Source organism: Callorhinus ursinus, unplaced genomic scaffold, assembly GCF_003265705.2.
Source record: "Callorhinus ursinus isolate GAN/ISIS: 27379988/994484 unplaced genomic scaffold, GSC_fseal_2.0 scaffold12, whole genome shotgun sequence".
NCBI classification, from domain to species: Eukaryota; Metazoa; Chordata; class Mammalia; order Carnivora; family Otariidae; genus Callorhinus; species Callorhinus ursinus.
The window spans coordinates 44,651,849-44,677,583 of NW_027397074.1; the positions used below are offsets into that span (position 1 = coordinate 44,651,849).

The following is a 25,735-nucleotide window of genomic DNA, read 5'->3' on the forward strand; positions in this document are numbered from 1 at the left end:
ACCTAGACCTTTGGCGCCAAAGGTAGGTCTTCACCTGCCCTCCCCGTGACCTGGCCGCACCCGGGCAAGCCCTCCATCCTGGGAGAAGCCGGGACCCCCCGGAGTGGAATCCTGAAAAGTAACAGAGAAAGGTAGGCTGCGGTGCAGCTCTGCTTTGTTTGTTCCTTTGTGTGTTTTGATTTTCCTTCCCACTTTTTTAAAGCTGCTATCAGAATTTAAACATTGTATTTAAAAAAATCATTCCCCACACGGGTGCTTGCAATCCTGGTGCTTGCAAGCCCTGTGTTTGCAAGCCCTGTGTTTGCATCTGGAACCCGAGGGGTGTTTTACTGCCGCTGTTTAGGAAGCCCACTTGTATTCACCCAAAGTCCACGTTCCCGTCGCAGTAATCCTGAGAGCTCAGCAAGCGCCAGTACTGTGTCAGGTGCTTTCTCTGCAGGAGTGCCTGGGAATCTTACCGCAATCTGATAGGTTCTGTACTAAGATTATCCCCATTCTGCAGGTGGGGAAACTGAGACTTAGAAAGGTTAAGTGTCCCGTTCAGGGTCACATCTCTTGTAAGTGACCTCAGTAGGTATTTTTAACCTCCCTCAGGTCCTGGGCACTGAGCCAGACACTGAGGGGAAGACAGGGTCTAAAAAGATAGGGAGATTACAAGAGCAAGGTAAGACAAAATACAGGAATGTCATCATTCCCACATCGGAATGTCCCCAAATGCCCTGTGGTTCAGAGATGGTTATTTAGAAGCACCCCAGGCAGGCCACCTGGCTTGGCATTCTGGCTCTGCTACTTAGTTACTAGCTCTGAGCCATTATTCTTCACAAAGACGATCAAACAGGACCACCCTGCTCCTTTGTGAGGTGACTTGGCCCCTCTTCCCATCAAGAGGTAGAGTCTGTTTTCCAGCATCCCGTTGGATCAGGGCTGGCTTTGTGACTGGTTCTGGCCATTAGAATGGGGGCAAATGCTGGTTGCTTCCCAGAAATCAAAAGGCCCCGCAGCTTCTGCTTTGAGGCAGCTGCCTCATGACCACCGTGCCAGAAGCCAGTGTGTGTGGCTCCTGAAGAGTGAAAGGTCACATGGAGGACTGAAGCGTTCCAGAGACAGCAGTACCCTCTGAGAGACCAGTAAGAGAAGCCAGAGGGTTCCACCTCAACCTCTCCACTAGTGCATGAGTGAGCCCTGGCAAAAACCAGCAGCAGAATGGCCCAGCAGGTCCCCTGAGCAGGAAAAAAACCTAATTCATTGTTATTTTATTAAGCCGTTTATGTTTTGGGTGGTTTGTTATGCAACTAAGGCTAACTATAGCACTAATTTTGTAAGCTGGAACAGATTACTTAATGTCACCAAGTCTCCGTTTTCTGGAGAAGCAATCTGGGGATCCTGGACACTCAGAACAAGGTTTGGGGAGGTATGGATTTGCAGCAGGAGGTACACAATGGACTTAGTCCCATGGATGCCTCACTCTGTGTAGAGGAGTACAGCAGTGGAGGGCCAAAGGAGGCCTTCTAAACTGTGGGCCTTACTTAGCACAAGGACAGCTACTGGCCAAGGAATACCTTTGCCCAGCATGGAGCCACTTAAATGAAAACCAAATTGAATTTTACAGTAAATAGAAAATGAATCATACTTGAGCATAGGTCTTCAAAAACAGGGTGTCGCCAAAGTTTTACTGCAGTTTTAATAACTTCAGAAGTATTAATGCTGCAACTTACAAAAACATCACTTGAAAGTTTAATTACATTTATTTTACACTTACTCAGTTTTGTGAATTTCAAGTAACACATTTTTCAGTTTTAATTTTTGTTTCATTTCCCGAGTGAAAAATGGCATACATTGATTAAAAGAAAAAAAATTACATCTATTAAAATAACTAAAACTTAGAGTCAGAAGAAGTAAACGTTCAAATGACAGTTTTGTAAGTTTGTGGCATTTATACTTCTGAAGTTATTAAAGCTTAACATTGCACTAACATATTTTGAGTCACCCCATATTTGAGTTTGTGGTGTATCAGGTTTTCTCAAAAAGGAAGAAAGAAGTGGTCTTCTTTGGAAACTTGAAGTCTAGTTGGAGAAAGGAGGCACTTAAGTTGATCCCATAATACAATATGATAAAGGCTGTCACTGGGACCTATAAAAAGTACTGTCCTTACAGAGAACAGGGACCAAGTGACTCTGGCTGAGGAGCCAGGTGACATGAGGTGACATGAAACTGGGCATTAAAAATGAATAGACATTGCAGGGAAAGGGTATAACACAGGCAAAGAATATAACCACGTGTGAATTGATGCTATGTTCTGGGAATGATTGACTTTTTGGGTCTACTGGATGCACTCAGGATGGGTTAGCAGTTGGCTAAAACAGATATACAGAAATCAGGTGGGAAAAGCTTGAATGTCGAGCTACAAAGACTGATGTCATTCCCAGTTAGTAGATTGGGAAAACAATTTTTTTAATGAAATAGGATAGAATAGAATAGAACGGGTATTTTGTTTCCTAGGGCTACTGTAGCAAAATACTAATAACTGGATGGGTATAAACAATAGCAATTTATTGTTTCATGGTTCTGGAGGCCGGAAGTCTGAATTAAGGTGTCTATAGGGCCATGCTTCCTCTGAAACCTGTAAGGGAAGGATTCTTCCCTCTTCCAGCTTCTAGTTGCCCAGGTCCTTTGTGAGTTATGGCAACATAATTCCCATCTCTACCTGTGTCCTCAAGGATGTCCCCATGCCTCTTCACATTATCTTCCTTCGACATGTGTCGGTCTCTGTATCCCAATTTCCCCCTTTTGTGAGAATACGAGTCATATTGGATTAGGACCTACCCTAATGACCTCATTTTAACTTCATTACCTCAGTGAAGACCCTCTTTCCAAATAAGGCCACATTCTGGGGTACCAGGAGTACCAGGAGTGGGGGTGAGGACTTCAATGTATCTTTTTTGGGGGACACAGATCAATCCATGAAAATATAGGAGATAAAATGTTAGAGTAAGTCATGCTTTGTGACACTTTCTGTTTCAGCATACGTGTGTGTGTGTGTGTGTGTGTGTGTGTGTGTGTGTGTGTGTGGTAGGTCATTGTATCAGTTTCCTATTGGTAGCATAACAAATTACCACAGAATTAAAGGCTAAAAGGAACACATTTATTCTCTTATGGTTCTAAAGTCAGGAGTCTAAAATCAAGGGGTCGGCAGGACTGCATTTCTTCTCCAGGCCTTTGGGAAGAATCTGATTCCCTGTCTTTTTCATCTTCTAGAAGCTGCCCACATTCTTTGTCTCCTGGCTGCTTCCTTACATCACTCCAGCCTCTTGCTTCCATCTTCATATCTGCTACTACTCATGCTGATCCTCTAGCTCTCTCTTAGAAGGATTGTTGTAACCACATTTGTTCCACCAGATAATCCAGGATAATCTTGTCATCTTAAAGTCCTTAATTTAGTCATATCTGCGAAGTTCCTGTTGCCGTGCAAGGTAACGTATTCATAGGTTCTGGAGGTTAGGATGTGGACATCTTTGGGGGGCAGGCATTAGTCAGCAGTCTACACACTACAACAGTCATAGTGCAAACCATATTTATTACTATGAGATATGGTCAAAATAGCTTGAAAGCCACTACACCAGGGGCGCCTGGGTGGCTCAGATGGTTAAGCGTCTGCCTTAGGCTCAGGTCACGATCCCAGGGTCTTGGATCGAGCCCCACATTAAGCTCTTGGCTCAGCAGGGAGTCTGCTTCTCTCTCTCCCTCTGCCTCTCCCCCTGCTCATGCTCTCTCTCTCTCTCTCTCTGTGTCTCAAATGAATAAATAAAATCTTTAAAAAAAAAAGCCACTACACTGGAAGTCTGAATTTTTTGGGTTAAGATATGTTGCTTATTTTCTTAGATGAGCATAATACATGATCATTAGAGAAATATGAGGCTATACAAAAAGATCAGATAAAATTTTTGATGTGATTCCTCAGAGATAACCACATGATGTATTTTTGTCTAATCTTTTATCTATACAAATATATGTTCTACACAAAAGATGGAATCATATTATATGGAGTTATTTATCCTGCTTTTAGCAGTTAGCATTAGATCCTAATTATTTTCACATGTTGTCAATTCAAAACCATTAATGGCTATATAATGTTCAATCCTATGAATCTACCATAATTTATTCAACCATTTCCAGCATCCGGTCATTTGAGTTGCTTCCAATTTTTCCTTATGATTAATTCACTAAGAAATATTCTCATATAAATAATTATGTGCATCTAATTATTTCCTTAGCAGAAAAATCTGGAAAGCAGAATTACTGAGTCAGAGGGTCTTCGGAAGGTTATCCAAGTTCAAAGAAGAGAACTCTGTTGGAAAAGTAAAGTACACGGGGCAGGGGTGTGGATGGAAGTGACAGCCACGGGAGGAGCCGAGTTGGAAGAGTATAGTACAAAGTACAAATAATCTCTGCAAAAGATGATGAACTCTTGGGCCAAACTGTGTGTGGTAGTCCCTGTGTGAGTTTCCTAGAACTGCCATAACAAGTCGTCACAGACTGGGTGGCTTAAGACAACACACATGTATTCTCTCACAGGTCTGGAGAAGTCTGAAATCAAGCTGTTGGCAGAGCTGCTCTCCTTCCAGGGGTTCTGCGGGAGAATTTTTTGCCTCTTCCAGTTCCTGGGAGTCCTCAATGTTCCTTGCCTTGTAGCTGCATTTCTCCATTGTCTGTCTCCATCTCTCCGTGGCTTTTTTCCTCTGTGTTTTTGTATGTTCTCTCCTTTTCTTTTCTTTTTTTTTTTTTAACGATTTACTTATTTATTTGAGGAGGGGGGAGAGGGGCAGAAGGAGAGGGAGAGCCTTAGGGTTCAATCTCATGACCCTGAAATCATGACCTGAGCCAAAACCAAGGGTCCAGTGCTTAACTGATTGAGCCCCACAGGTGCCCTGTCCTCTCCTTTTCTTATAAGGATACCAGTCACTGGATTTAGAGCCCATCCTAATCCAGTATGACCTCATCTTAATTTGTTACATCTGCAAAGACCCTCTTTCCAAATAAGGTCACAGTCTGAGGTTCTGGGTGGACATGAATTTTGAAGGGGACTTCAGCCCACTAGAATCCCTGTGGAAAGAAGGATATAACTGTGAGAGATATTTAGATGCACTGAGAGGATATGGGGACAGCTAAACATGGGATGGGCAAAAATGATGAGTCTATATATTTTCATTAAATAATACCCTGTTTTTCTTAACATCCATTCTTCAGTGGACTTTGGCATCTGAAGAGGCACATCTGGTGAACCTATGCACAAATTCTGTTCGGAAGCCACCCTGCAACAGAGGAGATCATCTGTGCTTCCAGCCAGACTGTGCAGGTACAATTGTCAACAGCATGGGAGAGATATTTTAATATGTGTCTTTCCTTAGAGACAAATACATCCCTTCTCTTCAATGCTCACTAGCTTATCTTCGCATAGTTGGCTAAATGTTTCTAATACTTTGAATAATTTTACATTTCTCCTCAAATGACCATAATTGTAATCAACTTAACAGTTGAAGAATCAAAATATAAAACTTGCAGAGGAGAATCAAACTGCTGAAAATAGCATTTTTAGCCTCTTTTTTGTATTGAGTACTCAATAGTGGGCAAAAGAAAGGCCTTGCAAAGAAATTGGTTAAACCTTCTTCTCTGATTGGCTTTTCTGAAAACAAAGTTTTAAAGTTGTGAGGTTGGTCAGATGAATGGATAAAGAAGGTATGGTATATATATACCATGGAATATTACTCAGCCATCAAAAAATGAAATCTTGCCATTTGCAACGGTATGGATGGAACTAGAAGGTGTTATGCTAAGCAAAATAAGTCAATCAGAGAAAGACAAGTATATGATTTCACTCATATGTCGAATTTAAGAAACAAAACAGAGGATCATAGGCGAAGGGAAGGAAAAAAATAAGATGAAATCAGAGAAGGAGACAAACCACAAGAGACTCTTAATCATAAGAAACAAACTGAGGGTTGCTGGAGGGGAGGTGGTGGGGGTATGGGGTAATTGGGTGATGGGCATTAACGAGGGCACTTGACATAATGAGCACTGGGTGTTACATGCAACTGATGAATCACTAAATTCTACTCCTGAAACTAATAATACACTATATGTTAACTAAATTGAATTTAAATAAAAATTTTTTAAAAAGTCAGTTGCCTTATGACCACTTTGCCTAAGCATGATGTAATGACCACTGGGTGTAATATAAGACTGATGAATCACTGACCTCTACCTCTGAAACTAATATTCTATGTTAATTAATTGAATTTAAATATATATATTAAAAAACAAACAAACAAAAAGTTGTCAGGTTGGGGTGCCTGGCTGGCTCAGTCAGTAGAGCATGTGGCTCTTGATCTCGGGGTTGTGAAATCAAGCCCCATGTTGGGTGTAGAGATTACTTAAAAATAAAATCTTAAAAAAATAATAAAATAAAATGTCTTTGAACTTAAAGTAGTTAAAAAAAAAAGAAAAAATTGTGAGGTTGTTCAGTCCAGGTGATTTCAGGGTTCTCCCAAGCCCTCGTGTTCTCTGCACCCACATATTCTGGGGAGACACTCAGTTTGTTAAGCCCTAAATGGTTTAGAACATGAGTCGGACCTGGGTTCAAATCTAGAACCTGCCATCTGGTGACCTCAGGCAAGTGACTTCATCTCGGTTTTCTTATCCATACATGGCAAAACTAGTATTAGCTCCCTCACAGTATTATTAAGAGGGTGAAATGAGATAGGGTACATAAGTACTTGTCAAACAGAATGGGCTCAATAAATGGTAGCTGTAACGATAATAATGAGGATCACGCAGGCTCTGACTGTCATTCTTTTCAACTGTCTAACCCAAGATACTGAATTGTATTCTCTCCCCCGCTGTTTTTCAGTGTATCTGGACACCACAGAAAAGTGTGCCCCTCCCTGACCTATGGCCAGAGCTTTGCAGCGTGCCTTATATTCCAATTAAGAAGACACAGAGAGGAGCCTGTTTACACGTCTCCAGCAGGTAAATACAATTCCAGCTGTCTAGCATCAGAGCTTTGATTTCACATTTGTAGCTGCTGCCACCAAGATAAATGTGGACCTGTAATGAAAACAAGGGGAATTGATTAATCTTGTAGACAACCACACCTCTCTTGCAAGTGTCTGTGTCTCTCCCCTGCACTTGTCAAGGCTTCTGCCATTGTTCCTTTTAAGTGTTGTTACCTCTCTTCGACAGGCACCTCATGGCTTTGAAAACATAGCTCAGGGGCGCACCAGAAAGAGGAATGTCACAGCCTGCACAGTGTATTAACTTGTTCAATAAACCATAAACCACATTGCCTAAGAAAAGAAGCTAGATATGTCACATTCACAAACTCGCAGAAAAGTCGTTGTGCTATTAAAAAGAAGAGGAGAAGAGATGCAGCTGATATGACCCCACAGCTGTTCTGCACCTTGGCCATGGCCTTGAGAAGTAGACCCAGAGGGTGGTGATCCTGCTGTAGGACACAGGTGCATACTCTGAAAACTTAGGGAAGCGCTTCAGTCTCCTTACGCTTAGTAAGGAAGGGCCACCTCCTAAGACTAGCCACAGGTTACAGACTCAGGGAAGTTGTGGCTAATTACATGGTAATTATTTATAATAAGTGCTTTTGCTCCCAGCATGATTATCCTCCCCTGGGTTGCTTGCCTCCTTGTGTCTGGTTTATGTAGGGAAACAATGTCCAAATTAATCTAAGTCTTTTGTAAGTGAATCAATCTATTCTCTGATGATCCAGCACCCTTTGGCAGCAGGTGTTAAGCCTTTCTAACAAAAGACATATTTTCCATTTCCCTTTGGCTATGCTGAAAGCCAGGCACACAAGACTTTGGTGGATTAAGGATGAATTATGGGATTAATATAGACTTGGCCGCTAAGGACAGTAGAGTTAGCCCTGTGTAAAGCCGTGAGAAATAATCACACTGAACCTTTGCAGGGCTTCATGGTTTGCCTAGCACTTTTTCCCCCTATATATCATATCTTTAATTTGCACAGCAGTCCTGAAGAGTATATATTGATATTATGATGAACCTGCCCGTGTACTCAGTACAATATCTGATTAAGGGCACAGCGAGGCTTTAGGAGTAGACTGGTAGGGATTTGAATTCCGGCTCAACCACTCATTAGCTGTGTGACCTTCACCATGTTAATTAACCTCTCTAAGCCTTATCCTTCTCATATATGGAAAGAGGACAGCCCTACAGGGCTGATCTGAGGACTTAATGAAATTACACGTAGAGCTGTTAGCACAATGCCTGGTCCGTAACAAACAGGCCATTCATTGGTTGAAGGCAAAAAATTTGCAAATGATAAACAGAGATCAAAGGAACTAAGTAGAGGAAATGGCATGTGGCATCTCTTCTTTTTTCTTTTATTCAGTTTTATTTTATTTTCCTCTAATGCAAGGAGTGGTTAGTCCAGGTGCTCTACTTACTAATAAAATATTGTGCCTATGATTCAAAGCAGAGTTGACCTAGAAAAGTGACTTTTCTGTTTATATCTATCTATAGCCTCTTGAGTCTGTCAAGAACTTCAAGAACTAAGTAATCTCACCAAATAAAGGAATACAGATAAAATAGGTGAAGGATAGTCCCTGGTAGGAATACTTAAGCAGTTACCTAAAACCATATGTTGTCTTTTACGCGTGGTGGCTCAGGCTAAACTGCTCAGAACCTCCTGCTTGGCTGACTTCTATGGATTTTAAGGACTCTCCCCTGACTTGGAGATGGCTACACCATAGCGGCACACGGCAGCTGGGGAGACAGGATGCACTGGAGGACCAGCTCCCATCTCTCTTCCTTTTCTTGTCTCTGTCCCTGGCTACCGCCTTTCTCTCAACCTTGGCTTCTTTATCTGAAAATGGAGGCTGTGACGACTCTACTCCTCCATCCACCCTAACCACCCTCCTCGCCCCAGAAGCTGGTGACGCCTAGGCAAGATGAGGGGTGTCAGCGCACGAGGCAGACTACGTGGTGCGTGTTGTGTGTGACACAGAGGTCACCAATGCGATGTAAATTGCCCATGCTTCCTTTTTTTCCCCTCCAGCCTACCCAGAGATCTCGCAGTAAAAAGAGTAGAAAAAGAATGATTCCTTCCCTCTCTTAGAAGAACTCAACACTGAATTCTTCAAGCCTGGGCTTCTTTGTACCAGGATGGTTGGAAGAATTATAACTCCACCTTTCCTCCCTCTGAGCACCCAGTTGTTCATTTTTCTTGGGAAATTTTTGATAAAAAAATGAGCAAACAAAACAAAATACAGTCCATCTTCACTGTTTGTGGATTCTGTATTTGCAAATTTGCTTCCGTGGTTTGGATAACAGGGCCCTCAGAATTCCTCACCCACGTGTCTACAAGCCTGCTTCCAGAGCCTGCATAGATTCTTTCTGCACCTGGGGGTGGGGGTGGGGGTGGCCAAGAGGCATACTTACAGAGCGTGGATGTGCAGCTAGGCTGTGCTGGAGCAGGACAGGCTAAAAGGCGATCTGGCTCAATGCGACCATGTTCCAGCATAGAATTTCAAGGAGTCTCAAAATTCTAAATTCAAATCTGGTTTTCCAGGTTGTTATAATGACATATTTTTCAAGGTAAGAGGGTAGAACATATTTCACGTAATAGTTTATTACCTTGGTTTATAACTTTTAAATATTTAGACACATGGCAGGTGGGCCTCCATTTATACTCTTATCCCAGGCCTCCCGAGGGAAAAGCAGGCTTAGAAAGAGATAAACTTTGGTTGATTTAAGCTCCTAATGTTCAGGGCCTGTTTGTTACCGCATCATAACCTAGCTTATTCTGACTTTTATACGTGGGGAGGAGGTGGTGGGTTTTTCAGTTTCAGAAGCTCTTAAGCCATATGTTCTGGTGTAGGAATGTTAACATGGACGTGAGGGGGGACACAATCCCATGAACAGTCCGGGGAGACTGAGAGCAGTCCTGTGGTCTGCGGTGCACACTGAGTGAGGGATGTCTCTGTAATCTGCCTGGGGCAGGATGCCAAGGGGCAAGTGAGGAGCGTCAGCTGCACTGAGTAAGTGAAGGAAAATAAGGGCAAGGGAAATTGGGAATCCTGAGGCTCGGGCCCCTTCCCATTTATATGTGAGGAATCAGCTCCTCGCAGGGATGTCGGATCTAAATGAGAAAGGGGATCTTTTCTTTCCCTCCTCCCTACCCTCTGAACTGATCGATTTTGGACTTCTCGCCAAACTCAGCAAATATGAGCTCAGATTGGATTCTTTTTCAAAAATACAAAAAGGTATGACATTTCTTATACTCCAAGTATCACAAAATAGTACACACCTGACCAGTATATAAAGTGCTATTGTTATTATCTAAACTTGGTTTATACCATTTCAGAGAAAACAAATACATTTTAATAGCCTAAGAGAAAAAGCAATTATTGAAAAAGTAAATCTCTTTCCAAAGCTAGAAGGAAAAACAAGGACAACAGAAGAGAAAGGAATAAGAAAGATGTTGAGCCTTTACTGTTGGCCAAAAGTCATGCAGAGTATATCACGCGTGTGATCTCGTTTAGACCTCACCATAACCCTAAAGAGTTGTCATTGCATTCTTCCTTCTAGAACAGAAGTACCTGAAAAACAGAGATGTTCAAAATTTGTCCATCGTCAAAGAGCTACTAAGTTTCAGAATCTAGATTCAAACACACCTATCTCATACCAAAACCTTCATTCTTTTCAGAAGCTTCAAATAAAAAATTGGACCGTTGACGTTACCACTCTGCTCCTCTGTTTCCCAATCCTGTCCCTTTGGCAAGGTCAGCAATGGGCAGTACTCCCTCATCTGGGACCAGGAAGGTCGGCTGGCTGGAGGGGACCAGCTGACAAATCTCGTCTTCACGGGGGCTTTCTTATAAGGTGCAGGGCAACTGAAGGGGACAGTTCCTAAGTATCCTCTGTGTCCAGACAGTATTAGGGCAGCCCGTCAAGGTCTGGGCACTGGGTGATGAGCTCTGGACTAAGGGGCCCAGAGGAGGCCACGTGCTCCTATAGAGCACACCAAGCACTTACCTGTTCGCTATTTGTTAGAAGAGTTATTTTTACACTCAACCTTCTTCTTCTCCTCTTAAATCTAAGGAGGCCCAAGGGATAGAACAGCAAAGCATGATGAGATGGAGAAAAGTTTAAATAATGCATGTAAGGTTATTCCTAGACCTCAGAGGAGGGCAATTTGAAAATCATGTATTTACCTTGAGTTTTTCTGACTTCGAGATCTTTTCTATCTTCCCTTCCCCCACTGGACTCATCTGTTTTCCTCCGTTTGTAAATCCTCATGCGGCACGTCACCTTCCTTGCAGATCTGTGGCAAAGTAATCACATCTCAGTGTTAGGTTCCATGTTCTAAAAATGTCAAAACAAATCTAAATGATTAAATGCCATGAATTAAGCTTGTTACTTACCTCTCTAAAATGGATATGAAGGATACATTTTAATTAGAAAATTATAAATCTAAGCTGCTGTACCAAGCCACCTCCAAAATCTGTATGAAGTTTTAACTCCGAAAAAAAAAAAAAAAAAGCTAAATCCTATCTAAAGGCAGCGATCTTGTTAAATAACCAGCTGCATCTCATTTCATTTGGGTTGAAATTTTACCCTGAGCCATGTGAGGGTAAGATATCTCTTATAAAGGTCATCTATGAGAAAACCTTTGAATTTTTTCCCTTTAGATGTCTATGAAGTCTAATTAAATATGCATTTGTTGGTGTGATTTTGGACCAGGGAGCTTTTCGTTAGTATGGAAGTGGCTATTACTCTCCGACATAGCTTACACAGAGCATTACACTAAATTTTCAGATCTTTCTGTTCTGTGTAGCTAAAGACAAAGTCCAAGAAGTCATCATTCTTTACCAAAACTGACAATTGTTTTATGCATCTGGGGATTTGTCCAGAGAACCCTGTTATACGTTTTCAACATTAAAATCCTGTAGCAGCCACTGGCCCCATACGTTTAATTTTAACACAAGAAAGGATGTCGAGCAAACATCAAAACAAAAGCTACCCTTCAAGCTTAATTTTCTTTTTCACACATTTGGCCACCATACCCCCCCTTGGTGTCAGCAGGACATAATCTCACCTACGGAAAGGAAGCCAGCACCCTAACTGTGCTGACAAATTGTAGGGAAGTGAAAGGCTTAATGATTGCTGAATTTTATCTCTTTTTATTTCCAAAAGAAGAATAATGAAGAGGTTTCTTTGCTCCCACTTAATATCCTAATCGCCCATACCTTCAGTTTACACTGCGGCTACCCACACTTCTGCAGGGGAAGCAAAAAAAAAAAAAAAAGAATGAGATGCAACCCCTTCCCTACCCTGCCACACCCATTGGAACCTGTCACTGTCGCATCCTTAATCAACCCCCCAAATTGCTGTGGGATTCTACAGTCCTCCCCCAGTCAGTGCCCAGCCCCTGCTGGTGTAGGGAGCTACACAGCCTGTGGTAAACTGCTCTCCATTATTCCTCTATATTTAGAACTTCTCTAGAGAAGTGGCATTATCTCAGTCACAAAGCTGAAAGCTACTTAAAGTTAGTTTTTCACAGTTGTTTATCCACAGTGTGCTTGCTTCATGCACCATTCATTCACCTTGCTTAAAAAACAGTTCAGATCGATGCCCAGCTACAGAAACCCAAACTATTGAAATATCACCTCGTAGAAAATTGACTACGATTTGCATTTTGCTAATGTTGGCGTAGGTCAGAATGTTATTTTTCTCTTTCTTCTCAATAATGTTTCATTGAAAGTAAATTCTACACCCTTTCACCAGTGAAAAGCCGCTCAGTGACCTGAATAAGATCGGGTGATAGAAAACATATTTTCAGTGATACTGAAGTCATTTTTCTGCCAGAACAAATTAGTCAGTAGCTATCGAGTATGTCACAGAGGTTTTCAAGAGGCACTTAGGAGGATGCTAAAAAAAAAAAAAAATTCTTCTATGTAGATTATTAAAAATGTCATGGTGCTAATGTAAGAACGCCGTGGTAACCTTTCTGTTTCACTCTTCTCTGTGAAAATACCATTTCTTGCTTGTAATTCTCCTAAAAGAGAAAATGTCATTTGAAAATGGTGGCAAGGAGAATGAGAAAGGAAATTTTATAATTTAAGCTGGAAAAGGCAAGATGGAGGGGTAATCAGATCACAGAGGCAAAGACACAGCTTGAGCTATTTCTCCAGACTTCCCATCCCCACCTAGAACTGAATAAAAAAAAGAGGACTTGGGCTGGATTTATAGGGAGCTTTCCTGAGAAGGAAGTGTGTTAAAAACAGATGAATGGATGTATAAATTAATGGGTGAATGGAAGGCTATGATCAAGGATTATCTTCCTTCAGCGCTCTTTGGCATTTGAGGAGAAAGCAGTTTACAGCACACACATAACATCTTGGGACCTCAGTGCCATTATAAAATAGAGCAGACAACTGCTACTTTTCTGGCCTGTTGAGACAACTAAATAAGATAATATGAAGAAAGCATCTAAAGTGATGTCTCGTCCATAATCATAGAAAACTAGGGTCATGTGTCAGGCCATGATGCATGTGTGTGGGGAGAGGGTAGCTAAATCCTGAAAATTCAGGCAGAAAGGCTGACTGTCTTTTATTGTGTAGCCTGGTCGTTATGTGACAGCATTCTTATCACAGCTTGCCAGCGAGGAAATAGGGACTCCCCAGCATCCCCTACAAGGTCTGTTCATTTTCTCATTCATAGAATTGATTGGGTGCTTGGAGGGACAATTTAGGCATTTCTCCCAACTCTGCTATAATTTGATATTAGATATGACCATAGAATTAACAGTTTAATATCAAAGTATTCTCTGGAATTTTGCAGGTTCCTTCTGGTTTCTACTCAATCTTAAAAGAGATTATTAGTAGTAGTACTTGTGATTTCACCATTTTAAATATTTACAGATGCTTAACTCTCAGTGAGATACTTCGACATTCTAACAGATTTCAACTCTAAGTATAAAACATTCCTTTGGGGACTTTTATTTTGCTCTGATAGTAAAAAAAACTTTCAAAGAATGTGACTTAAATCTAATTTCCAAATGAGATATCCTCCAGCAATCGAAAGATCCTGTGTGTTTATTATCCCACTGGAAAGTATGCCTTACCCTCGGGTATGTGCTGTAAGTGAAAATTAAAACCTAGCTGTCTATATGAAAGCCCGCTAAGTCATTTGGTGGCTCTTCAGTCTTTGTGAGCTTTGTTCTCCTGCGGGGCTACAGGGCACAAGGAGCGCTCCCAAAGCTGGTTGAGAAGGGCCTCCTGCAGCATCCTGTAAGCGGATCTCTTTATCCAGGAATCACAGAGCTGTGATCTGCAGTAGACTTTGGGCATCATTCTCTTCGGTTTTCTCAATCCTCAGAATAGGAAACTGAGCACAAAAGAGCTTCAGTGATCTTTCTAAGATCCACAGCTGGTTAAAGAGTTAGAGTTACCCCCCATATCCCTGCAACATTCTGAAACTGCAGAGCCCACCTGGTCTTGAAGGGGGAGGAATTATGCCAGACCAGATGTGCTTTGGATGATGGAATTAGAAAACCGTGCCGATTGATGGTTGCTTCGGATGGAATAAAAACCTGTTTTTGTCAAAGCAGACTATTTAAAATATGTTTTACATTGTAACATATAACATACTATCATTGATCCTGGGGTCCACAGGGATGTGATGTACATTTAATCTGTATTTTTTATAAAAAACAAAACAAAACCAAAAAATGACCAGTGATCACTGTCTTAAGACAAACAGTTTGGAGAACAAAGGAATTCAAAATTATTAATTCAACTCTTGAAAATGCAATTCGGGCCACAATAAATGTCTCCTTCAAAGAAGCAGGAAGTGGAATCTGCATGGCTTGATGAAACTATTTAGAGTCAAAGGGTCTTAGAGCCAATCTATCAATCTCTCAATCAATAGAGCCAGTCTATCAGCCAATCCAGCCTTTTACAGAAAAGAAAACTTAGGCCTACTAAGTTTACCAAAGTCACACAAACCAGTAAGTGGCACAAATGGGATGTATAGACTGTTCTCCTTTCTTATTTAATTGAAAAAGTCTCACTTAGAGCAGGGTAGAATCATGACTTCATAAACATTTTCTAAATGTTTATAGAATTTACAACTTAAATCTTAAATATAGCGCATTGGTTCAGCTTACTTGTCGAGGACTGATCATTCCTGTGGCATTGTCCCAATTACAGTTCTTACAAATAAACATTAACTAGAAAAGACATAGTAATGTGACAATAACCAGCAGCAGTAAAATTAAGGAGATTCATCCTTAATTACTTAAATACAAGTGCTACATTTTGGTGTCAAATGTGAAATGGCAGTGGGATATGAAATTCATATCAATGGGAACATTGGAAATAGGCATACAGAGGTCCCCGACTTTGTTTCCAAGAGAAGTAATGGCTGACTTCCTTGCAATGTAGAGATATCTCAGGGAAGGGTTGGGAGACTGATGTTTCTAGAGAGCTAGAGACAGGGAAGGTACCAATAATAAAGTCCGGCTGTAGAATGGAAAAACGGGGTGTCAAATATTAAGCAAACTCTTCCCACAAGTGTTCTCAAGGCTCTCCTTCACCCCCTTCAATATTTTTCTCAGTTGTTACCTTCTCAGTGAGATGTCCCTGAGCATTTACCTATCCCACAGCACCCAACCTAGGACTACTGATTCCTTTGACCCTGCTCTGTTTATTTCCCCTAGTACTTATCACTGGTTCATTTATATGTACTCACTCATAATTATGCTAGAATGTAAGCTCGTGACCACAGGAAATTTTTGTTGTTTTTGTTCACTACTGGAATAGAGGAATCTAGAACAGTGCCTGACATATAATAGGTTCTCAAAAAGTATTTGTGGAAGGAGTTAATGAATTGTCCCCAAATAACATTCTTTGGCCTGTCAAAGGTACACACATTTTTCTTCTTCTGATTGGTGGTTACCTTCTTCTTACTGGACATGCCCTGTCTATCAGCACACCATAAGGATAGACAACCAGGCTTCATTATTATCTACTTTACTGAAAGATGAGCACTGTTTCTCTTTGGCTTTCTCAGTATCAGTGCGATATCTCAGCCCTCATAAATACTTCCACATGTGTAAATCCTACTCAGTTTGCCACCTTCTATATTCAGTTATTTTAAAATGTGTACTGAGCACTCACAATGTGCAGAGTTGGTGCCAGACATTCAGTGGTGACAGGCAGACTTGAGGGATACATTGCAGGAATTTAGACTAGTGTTGCATAAAGCTTCCCTAATTTCCTGATGTTCCCCCTATTGATTCTTTTGCACTTCTCTGGCAGACAAGGTTACTACATGCTTATTTTAGTCATTCTTCCTGGATGCTATCTCAATTTAGTTTGGGCAACAGTGTGCCCAAGTGTTGAATCATGCTTGGCCCTAGTCAGTCATGGCAACCACTTTCCTTTTTGCCAGGGATTGTTTTACAAGTGGGTATATAACCCAGTCTTGGTCAGTGAAATGGAAGGAGAATTCCACTGGAGGACTTGGGAAAGATTTATCTCTCGTCTTTTTTTTTTTAATCTTATTAATTTATTTCTTTGAAAGAGAGAGAGGGGAGAGGAGCAGAGGGAGAGGGACAAGCAGACTCCCACTGAGTGCAGAGCCCAACGTGGGACCTGATCTCACAACCCTGAGATCATGACCTGAGCCAAAATCAAGAGTCAGATGCTTAACTGACTGAGCCACCCAGGCGCCCCAAGATTTTTCTCTTTATAGACTAATTGTCAATAAAATGTTCATTAGAAGATCAATGAGAAATTGTGATGTACATCCAGTAATGTGGTCTTCAATGACGTATACTGGAAAAAAAGATGCATTTTTATAGGTAGCATGACTCAGGTACCTCTGGTGAAGTGATACTTGAAACTTTTTGTTATGAGACAGACTTAACATCAATATTTTTAAAAAACACATCTTGCGGATGTGTTTGGGTGGTTGTATGGGCTTTGTAGAGTTGTGGTAACCCTAGATCAAGGTGGAACACAAGTAGACATTTGAGATTCTCCAGGCTGGTAAAATCAGCATGAGTGATTCAGAATTCTGAGTAGTCTTTGGAATTTCCTGCTGTCAAGGAAAATCCCAGGGCTGCTTGAGCTGGAGGTGTGAGTGGTGCTTTGGTTGCGCTATAACTATTTAAGCAAATTAAATATTACAGCTAGAAGAAGCTCCGGGGGGCATTTGATCCTGTTCGTGGTGTATGGAATATCTCATGGTTGTTTTATTTTACCTTTTACTTCTTACTTAAGGAGACTAACCATCTTTTGACATTTTGTTCACCACTTTTTAGTCTTTCATAAATTGCCCGTTATAACTTTTATTTATTTTTCAACTGGTTTCTTTGTCTTTCATTTATCATTTTGTAGTTCTTCAAATATTTTGGATTCTCATCTTTTGTCAGTTTCATTTCAAATTTCTTTCCCTAATTTATGGTTTTTCTTGTGATCCTATGGCTCTTAAAAAACCTTTTTATTTTAGAAAAATTCAAACATATACAAAAATAGAGAGACCAGTATAATGAACCACCATGCAGCCATAACCCAGTTCCCACAATTACTGACTAACAGCCAATCTTGTTTCACCTGTAATCCTCACTCATTGCCCTTACCTGTGGATGATTTTGAGGAAAATGCCAGACATCGTGTAATTTCCTCTGCATGTCTCTGAAGATAAGAACTCTTTGTTATTTGGAGACTCAGCTTTGTGTTCCAATCTATTTGATAAAAATCAAAGTCTTGGTGATTGTTAGAACATCATGAGGAAAATTAACTCTAATTGTGACTTGATTTTCACAGGTAATTCTATTGGCTATAAGAAGAAATTTATCTCATAGGGAATAAAATGTGGGCTTTTTCCTGTTCAATTCATTTCAGTGTTCTTTCTTATGTACCTATTCTAGGTAGTGCCTGCATTGTAGGTTCAGCACTGTTGTGTTTTAAAGGTACTTAACTCAAAATACATGGTTGTACTATGGATAAAGGCACTACGCTGGTGTTACAATTATAGAAGAATCTGGAAAGAACATCCCATCATTCAATCCCTTCAAATGTATCATCTTATCAAATTACTTCTTGTAAATTATTCATGTACAGTGTACTGTGTCTCTCAGAGTTTAAATATTTGATTTGCATACCTCTCTAAAATGGTGTTTTTAATTGTTATTTTAGGTAACACTTCATTAGCGATTTCTGTTTTTATAAAAATGTCTAAATACAATGATTTTCTGTTAATTAAAAAAATAAATGTAACTGCTTTTTTGTTATATTATCTTTCACTCAAAAAGAAGGAAAAGAAGACTAAGTAGCTGACGGTATATGGAAGAGCAACTGAAAAAGACCAACACAGGATCACTGGCTTTTTCGGCCTTTTCTCCTTTGGTTTCCTATCTTCGGAAGGCTGTGATTGTTTGCAACTCTGTCTCTTTTCCTCAGGGCCTGCTTGACACCTTGGATCCCAAAAATCTCCTTCCTTCCCTCTGATGCTGCTTGCACAAGTGCTGTGCCCAGAGCTCTCCTTGCCCTTATTTCAGGGTTGTCCGGCAGGGCTAAGAATTGTGCCCTTTTGGTCCTTGTGTTTGACCTTCTTGATTAATCTGGCACTCCCAGACTTCCAGCTAAGCCCATTGTCTGGAGTTGTACTGCTGCAAGGAATCTTATGGAGTAGAATGGCTTCTCAGAGCTCTCAAACCTTGGCCACTTGGTGCTTTCCTGGCCACTTTCTGTTCAGCAATTGACCGCTGCTGATCTAATAAAAGTCTTCTTTTGTTTTCATACCCGACATATTTCTTTCCAATCTTCATTACCAAAGCAACTCTAGGGAACAGAGAATCTTCAAACAAGATTTTAATATGTCTTCTCTGTAAGTCAGGCTTCTTCAGAGAAACAAAACCAATAGGATCTATGTGTTGATTTGTTGAGAGGAATTGGCTTATGCAATTATGGAGGCTGAGAAGTCCCATGATCTGCTGTCTGCAGATTGGAAATCCAGGAAAGCCAGTGGTGTAATACAGTCTGAGTCCAAAGGCCTGAAAGCCCGGGGAGCTGATGATGTAAATCCCGGTCCAAGGGCAGAAGAAGATAAGATGAGATTCATCAGTTCAGCAGCGAGGCAGGTAAAATGGGGCAGATTTCTTTTTCTTCCCCCTTTTGGTTCTGTTCAGGCCCTCAGTGGATTGGATGATGCCCAATCACACTGGGGAGGGCAGTCTTCTTTACAGAACCCACCAGTTTATTTTTATTTTTTAAAAGATTTTATTCATTTGAGAGAGAGAACGTGAGGGGGGAGGGGCAGAGGGAGAAGGAGAAGCAGGCTCCCTGCTGATCAGGGAGTCCCCATGAGGGGTTCAATCCCAGGACCCTGAGATCCTGACCTGAACTGAAGGCAGACACTTAACCGACTGAGCCACCCAGGTGCCCCCAGAATCCACCAGTTTAAATGCTAGTCTCGTCGGAAGCACCCTCACAGAAACACCCGGGAACAATGTTTAATCTGGGCACCCCAGAGCCCACTCAAACTGACACAGGAAATTAATCATCCCACCTCCCTTCACACCCATGTTCCTTTTATCTGTATACCTGATAAAACATTTGTTCTATTTGATCCCAGAGACTTGTTTTTCCTTTAATTAATTTTGGATGTTGTATATGTTAGTCCCCCTCCACCATGCACTGTTCATATTTTCTCCAGTTATTCATCCGATGGCTCATTTAAGCAACTTGTACCTATCCCCACTTTGTAATGACTTTTGCATATTTAGTGACTATTTTGAAGAAAGACCATCATTCATGACAAATATGTGTCTTCTAGCACCTTTGTTCGCAGGCTCCATGGAATGCTTCTGAGTGACTTTCTGTAATATCTAACCTCAGGCAAAACCAACTTATACTGCTCTGTGACTCAGCTGGTCCATTTCTCTAATGGATACAAGCCCGCATTTCTCTTTTCGAAAGTGACTGTTTATGAGGTTTGTCAATCAAGATGAAGGGTGCTGAACATAATGAATTGTCGGTTTGGTTCCCAATTCTGACTCTTGATTGCATAGCCCCGCTTCCACTGACATATGCACTGCTTCTTCGCGTGAAATAACGGACTGACACCACCTTACAGGGTCCCCACTACATTCTTTCTGCCACACTCCTGGAAACTAAAAAGCCCTTAGGAGCGCCCAGGGGATCTGACAGATCTGTGAGAAGAACAACCTGTTAATTGAGCTTGGTTATTCTATGGGGAGATCATCCAACATAATACATGCATAATGGAATAACATACAGCATTAGCCAGCTCTGAGCCCTCAGGCTGAGCTTGCCAGAAGAAAGAGCACCATGTCATGAATAAGCAAAGAGGGTGGGGAATCCCAGAGGGAGTGGAATTTGCCCAGAATCCTCCTCAATTCAGCCCTGAGGTTTTTATCAAGGGTCTTCTGTGTACAGAATATAAGGTCAGAGACTTAATATTTCTTTCACTTGTGGGCAGGGAAGACAAGCTCTAAGACCTTATGGGATCCATTTAATCAAACTCCACAAACTAAATATTTACCAAGAGACAAACAGTTCAGAGCACAAAATTTGTTGCAGCCAAATCCAGGCATGAGACATAATTAAGAAAATGACCAGTGTGTCTCCAAATAACACTATTTCATTTTTCCATATAAACACATGCCAGAAAGGACTAGACCAATAGCAAGTTCAAATGCCAACATTGCTGTTTTAAAGATGGCCGTCCTTCAATTTGGAAAATATAAATATGGTCCCTTCTCTCATACGGTGATTTTCTCCAGTGTATATAGTATGACAAATAGTGTGACAGGAGAACAAATAGGATCTGCAAACAGTGTAGAATAACAAGCTGGTGTCAGTCCTTTTCCAGTCAGAATTATAAGGTTGTTGGTTTTTGTTTTTTTTGTTGTTTTTTTTTTTTAATGCAGATATATGATCAGGATCCACTCTTCTGAATGAGTGGAAGGATGATTTTCTGAAATATAATTTAAGGGGTACCTATAAAGGGACACCCGGTCCAAAATGTTCTCTCCGTATTTATGTCACAGTACCTGAAATTCACCACACACTCTTAGGAGCTAGGGTATCTCTCAAGTTTCAGTCCCTAATAGTTTTAATGAAAAAGGTAATCCGTGAATACGTTAATCAACATTAGCATGCTGTGTAAGTCTTTCCATGGAGACATGTTTCCTTTCAGTGTCCTCAGAGTTCGAGATTGGAGACAGGAGAGAGGAGGATTCACCTAGAGCACGAGGTTTTCCTTGGGAAGGACAAAAGATAAAACTGGTATTTGAGGTCTAATATGTTCCAGGCATTGTGCCTGAAGCCATCATGATCAGTGCACCAAGTTTCCCTCGCAATCCGGGGACACTGGTATTTTCTCAGCCAAGCCTCTTGTGGTGGCAGGGAAAGAGACAACCAAACTTAAACAAAAGGTTGTCTTTGTTTTTGTTTTTTAAGGTAGATAACTAAAAAGTCGAGAGGTTATTTGTTTCCGATCTACCTGGATCTGGGTGCTTGAACTGTGCCCTTAGAGTCTCTCTGCTTTTTTCTTTTTCTTCTGAGTTATCCTTATTCTCAAGCAGGTTCTCTCCTACACAGAGGGTCTTCCGGTTTACAGGTCCAGTCTTTTGGTTTGTCATTTCAAGTAGAGAAACATACTCTTTCTCTCAATATCCTTCTCATTCCCAAATGGGACTTACAAGGGACTTGGATGGGCCCTGCTTAGCACCGTATTCACCTCTGTGGCGGGGCTTCCTGGACCAGCACAAGAACCCAGAAGGCACCAGAATACCTGGGTGGAGTCAGTACTGAGCGAAGCATACGGTGGGCAATAAGAGACATGAAAACAGAAAGACATGTTAGTTTTCTAGTACCACTGTAACAAATTACCCTAAATCTAATGTCGTTAAGCAACACAGACCTATTATTTCATACTTCTATGATAAAGTCTGATATGATTCTCACCAGACTGAAATCAAGTTGTCTACGGGGATGCATTCTTTCTCAAGGATCCAGGGAAGAATCTGTTTCCTTGCTCAGGCAGGTGAGCCAAATTCAATTCCTCATTTCCTTGCTGGCTTCTGGTCCTGGTCACTCTCAGCTTCTAGAGGCCTCTGCATTTGCTTTCTCATGTCCTCTTTCATCTTCAGAGTCCACAAAGGTGGGTCAAGTCCTTATCTTGTTTTGAATCTCTCCTGCTGCTGCTTCCAGTGGATTTCTCTCACCACAGCTGGGGAAGGTTCTTCGTTTTTTAAGTATTTATTTGATTAGATTGGACTCACCCAGATAACCCTAGGATAATCTTCCCATCTCAAGATCTATAACTTTAATCACATCCACAAATTCCCTTTTGCCACATAAACTAACATATTCACGGGTTTTAGGGGCGAGGATGAAGACATCTTTGGGAGGCCATTATTTGGCCTGCCACAGAGGGGTAGGAAAATGCTAAAAATAAACTATCAAATCTAACATTTTTTAAGGAAGGAAGTAGTTGTAACTGAAGCTTTCAAGCATGCCTTCGCCTATAGTTCCTACAAATGGAACTTAGCTGATTTAGCGGGAAGCCCCCACTTCCTGTATCCTTGATGGTAAAGAACAATCAGTTCTATCTGAAAAGGTTGTCCTCCTCAGCTGGAGTACTTGATGTGCACGGGGGGAAACCCATGGAATGATGAGGGAGGAAGGAGACAACCACCTCGCCAGCCAGAGCAGCCCAATCGGTTGGAGAGTTAGCTGGATCATGTTAACATACTTGGATAACATTGCCACCTAAATGGAACTCAGGAGTACATAGGGTTTTTGGGGGGAGGGAGGATTCCTGCCACGATTCTGTCCTTCAACGAAGCATCTTAATGTAAATCACTAAAACTTCACATTATCTTCTCTCCAGGATGCAACCTTACTGTGGTCTTAGTAGCCTAGCTGCTGTAGGCACTTGGCTGGTTTCTGTTATTTCATTGGTTACACCTAGTTGATCAACTTTCTGGTTCAGCAATCCTCTGACCTCTAAACTCAGACTCACCTTTGGTTATGATAAGATCAGTGTCTAAAGTTTACATTAGTATACTATAACAACAATCTATCAATCTATACGTCTATCATCATGTAACCATCCATTCATCATTTGTCAAAAAAATTTCTTCAAAAATAACTGAGCTTTTGGATTCAGCAAGACCCTCGAAATCAATTTTATTTCTCTTGCAGTTGGAAAATGAATTTTAAATTATTCATGGTAACACCTCCAGAAAAATTGAACTTTCAGAGTATTTAAGAGTATTTAAGAAAAGCTTAGTAAAGTCAATCTTTTACATTAATGGATTCCGTTTTTAAAATATTAATTTCACATTAACCATTGCTTTTTTACTTCTGCAGCCATCTCATCAACAATCGCAAGAATCATTAATGTTAATAAGTAAAAAAGTAAGGTATTAAAATTTTAACATTATAAAACCTTTTTTTCAACTTTTGTTCCTGGCTGTATGACTCACTAGCTGTCTGGAAGAGGCTTTCTGTTACAAATCGCCTAAAAAATGCTGGATAAGATAGCTTTCTTAAGAAAAAAACACATCCTTTTAAATGCATGCTTGAGCTTACAGGAAAATAAGGGAAGTCATCCCAGGCCAGCAAAATAAGACAGCAGGAACCTAGAGAGGCAGTGAACCTTGCAGCGGACATTCCCCTGAAAGCATCTTCCGGGGGCTAGTGGCTGTGAGCTCCTGCGCTGTCTTCGATGGCCACGTAACTTCTCCCCTAAATCAGACTGTTCGCGAGGTGAGAGGTGGTGCTGCTCTTAATAACACTAGGAATCCCGTTTCTTGCTTAGGATACAGAAAGCTGCAGGAGAATGTCACTCCCATCTCAATAAGAAAATGCTGAACACTGTACAAAATCCTAACTTTCCTGAACTCATCAGAGAGCTGAGGCTACAGGGCAACCAGGAAACTGAATTTCAGTTGCAGCTCCCCCTTCCCTACCCCCGAGGAGAGTCAGGATGCGTGAATTGTTTTGCGTTTGACAGTGCATGGGAGGAAGAGGCAGTTGCCGTAGAATGGGGGAGAAGATATTTTTTAAAAAATGAATTGCTAAAGGCTGAGTATGTAACAGTGTATCAGTTTAGAATAACCGGGGCCCCAGACACCCAGACACAAGGGAAGTTTAACCCACTCCCAAGCTCCCCTGGGTGCTCTTGAGAAAGATCGGGATTGGCCAAAAGGCTGGAGAACACCCCCTTTTGGTGGCACAGGATGCCGGAGGAGGTTGCTTTTGGGGAAGAAGCAGCAAGCCTTCTGGTCTTCAGTGCTGCTGAGGAGGGAAGAAGCAAATCCACGTGCCTCTGGAGGAGGGACAGCACACCCTTTTCCCCATATCAGTATTCAGACAAAGATCTACTTACTATTCCCGGGGAAAGGATAGAAGAAGAAGCCATCTGCCCTTCTGGAGAAGCAGTGAAATTCTTCTGGGTCTGAGTGGTGTATAGGAGCAAGCGAAGTTCTGCTACGACTCAGGGAGAAGCAGGAACCTCTCTGGACAAGGGACCCCATCCGTGTAGTCCAGCTCTCGACCTGTCGGGGCACAGAGCAGGGTGGAGTACAGGGAAAAGTGGATTTAGAAGGGGCAGGAAGAAAATGCTCAGCACCATGATTAAAGAATGTGGGAGAAAATCAGAAAGTATGTTAAAGGAACACGAGACTATGGAAAACAGCCCAAGAGACTTGAAAAATAATGAAACGAAATCCTAAAAATGAAAAATTAAAGAATTGAAGTAATACATTCAACTCGGTTGATAAACAGCAAATTAGATAAATTGATATTTAGTTGAGGGATAACCAGCAGAAGAGAAAATTAATGAAGGGGAAGATAAATCACCCGCCAGAGAGCACAGGGAAACAAATAAATGAAAAATATGAAAGGCAGGTTAAGAAGCCTTGAATGGGAAGGTTTAACATATGTCTAAATCACTGAGGTTTTTGAATAGGTAATATTCAAAGAGTTAACAGCTATTTTCCAGAAATGAAAAAAGACATGGCCTCTCAGATTCATGAGGCCAATGAATCCTGAATGGGATAATGTCACACCTAGACACACTGTAGGAAAACTTCACAACCACCAAACAGAGAGGGGAAAAAAAACTTTTAAAAGCAACAAAAAAGAGAATATAGCCAAAAAAGAAATAATAATTAGGTTAATAATAGACTTCTTTTTGGTGAGAAAACATGTCAGAACACAATGAAATATGTTCAAAGTGCTGAAGGAAATTAACGGTCAGCTTATATTCTATACAAACCTAAATTTTTATTCAAAAGAAAATACAAAATGAAGACATTTACAGACAAAAATCGAAAGGGATTACTACTAAGAATTCCTCATGAAGAAATTTTAAAAGCATATGCTTTAGGAAGAGGAAAAAAGAATACCGGAGGAAAGTCCAAAGTACAAGAAAGAATTGTGAGCAAAGAAAATCAGAAACTTCTGTTTAAATCTAAACAGTAACAGTGTAAAACAACAACGATAATGTCTAATTTCCTGTGTTGAAAAAAAACAAGATTGAGCTAAAATACTGGAAGGAAGAGCAAAACATAGGGAGCCAGGTAACTAGAGTTAGAGCAGACTCATGCCCTTGCTATTGACGGTCTGTATGCTAGGGATGCAGATTAACATTAGGTGTTG

General features: G+C 41.1%; 1 long non-coding RNA gene across 1 annotated transcript; it reads left to right on the forward strand.

The window, feature by feature from the left end:
* The first annotated feature begins 31 nt into the window (after nucleotides 1-31).
* Nucleotides 32-9,293, forward strand: LOC112825022 (uncharacterized). Its single transcript, XR_003208594.2, has 4 exons — nucleotides 32-131; nucleotides 5,245-5,353; nucleotides 6,905-7,023; nucleotides 9,085-9,293. It is a non-coding gene; the product is annotated as an uncharacterized lncRNA (long non-coding RNA).
* Nucleotides 9,294-25,735: the final 16,442 nt, after the last annotated feature.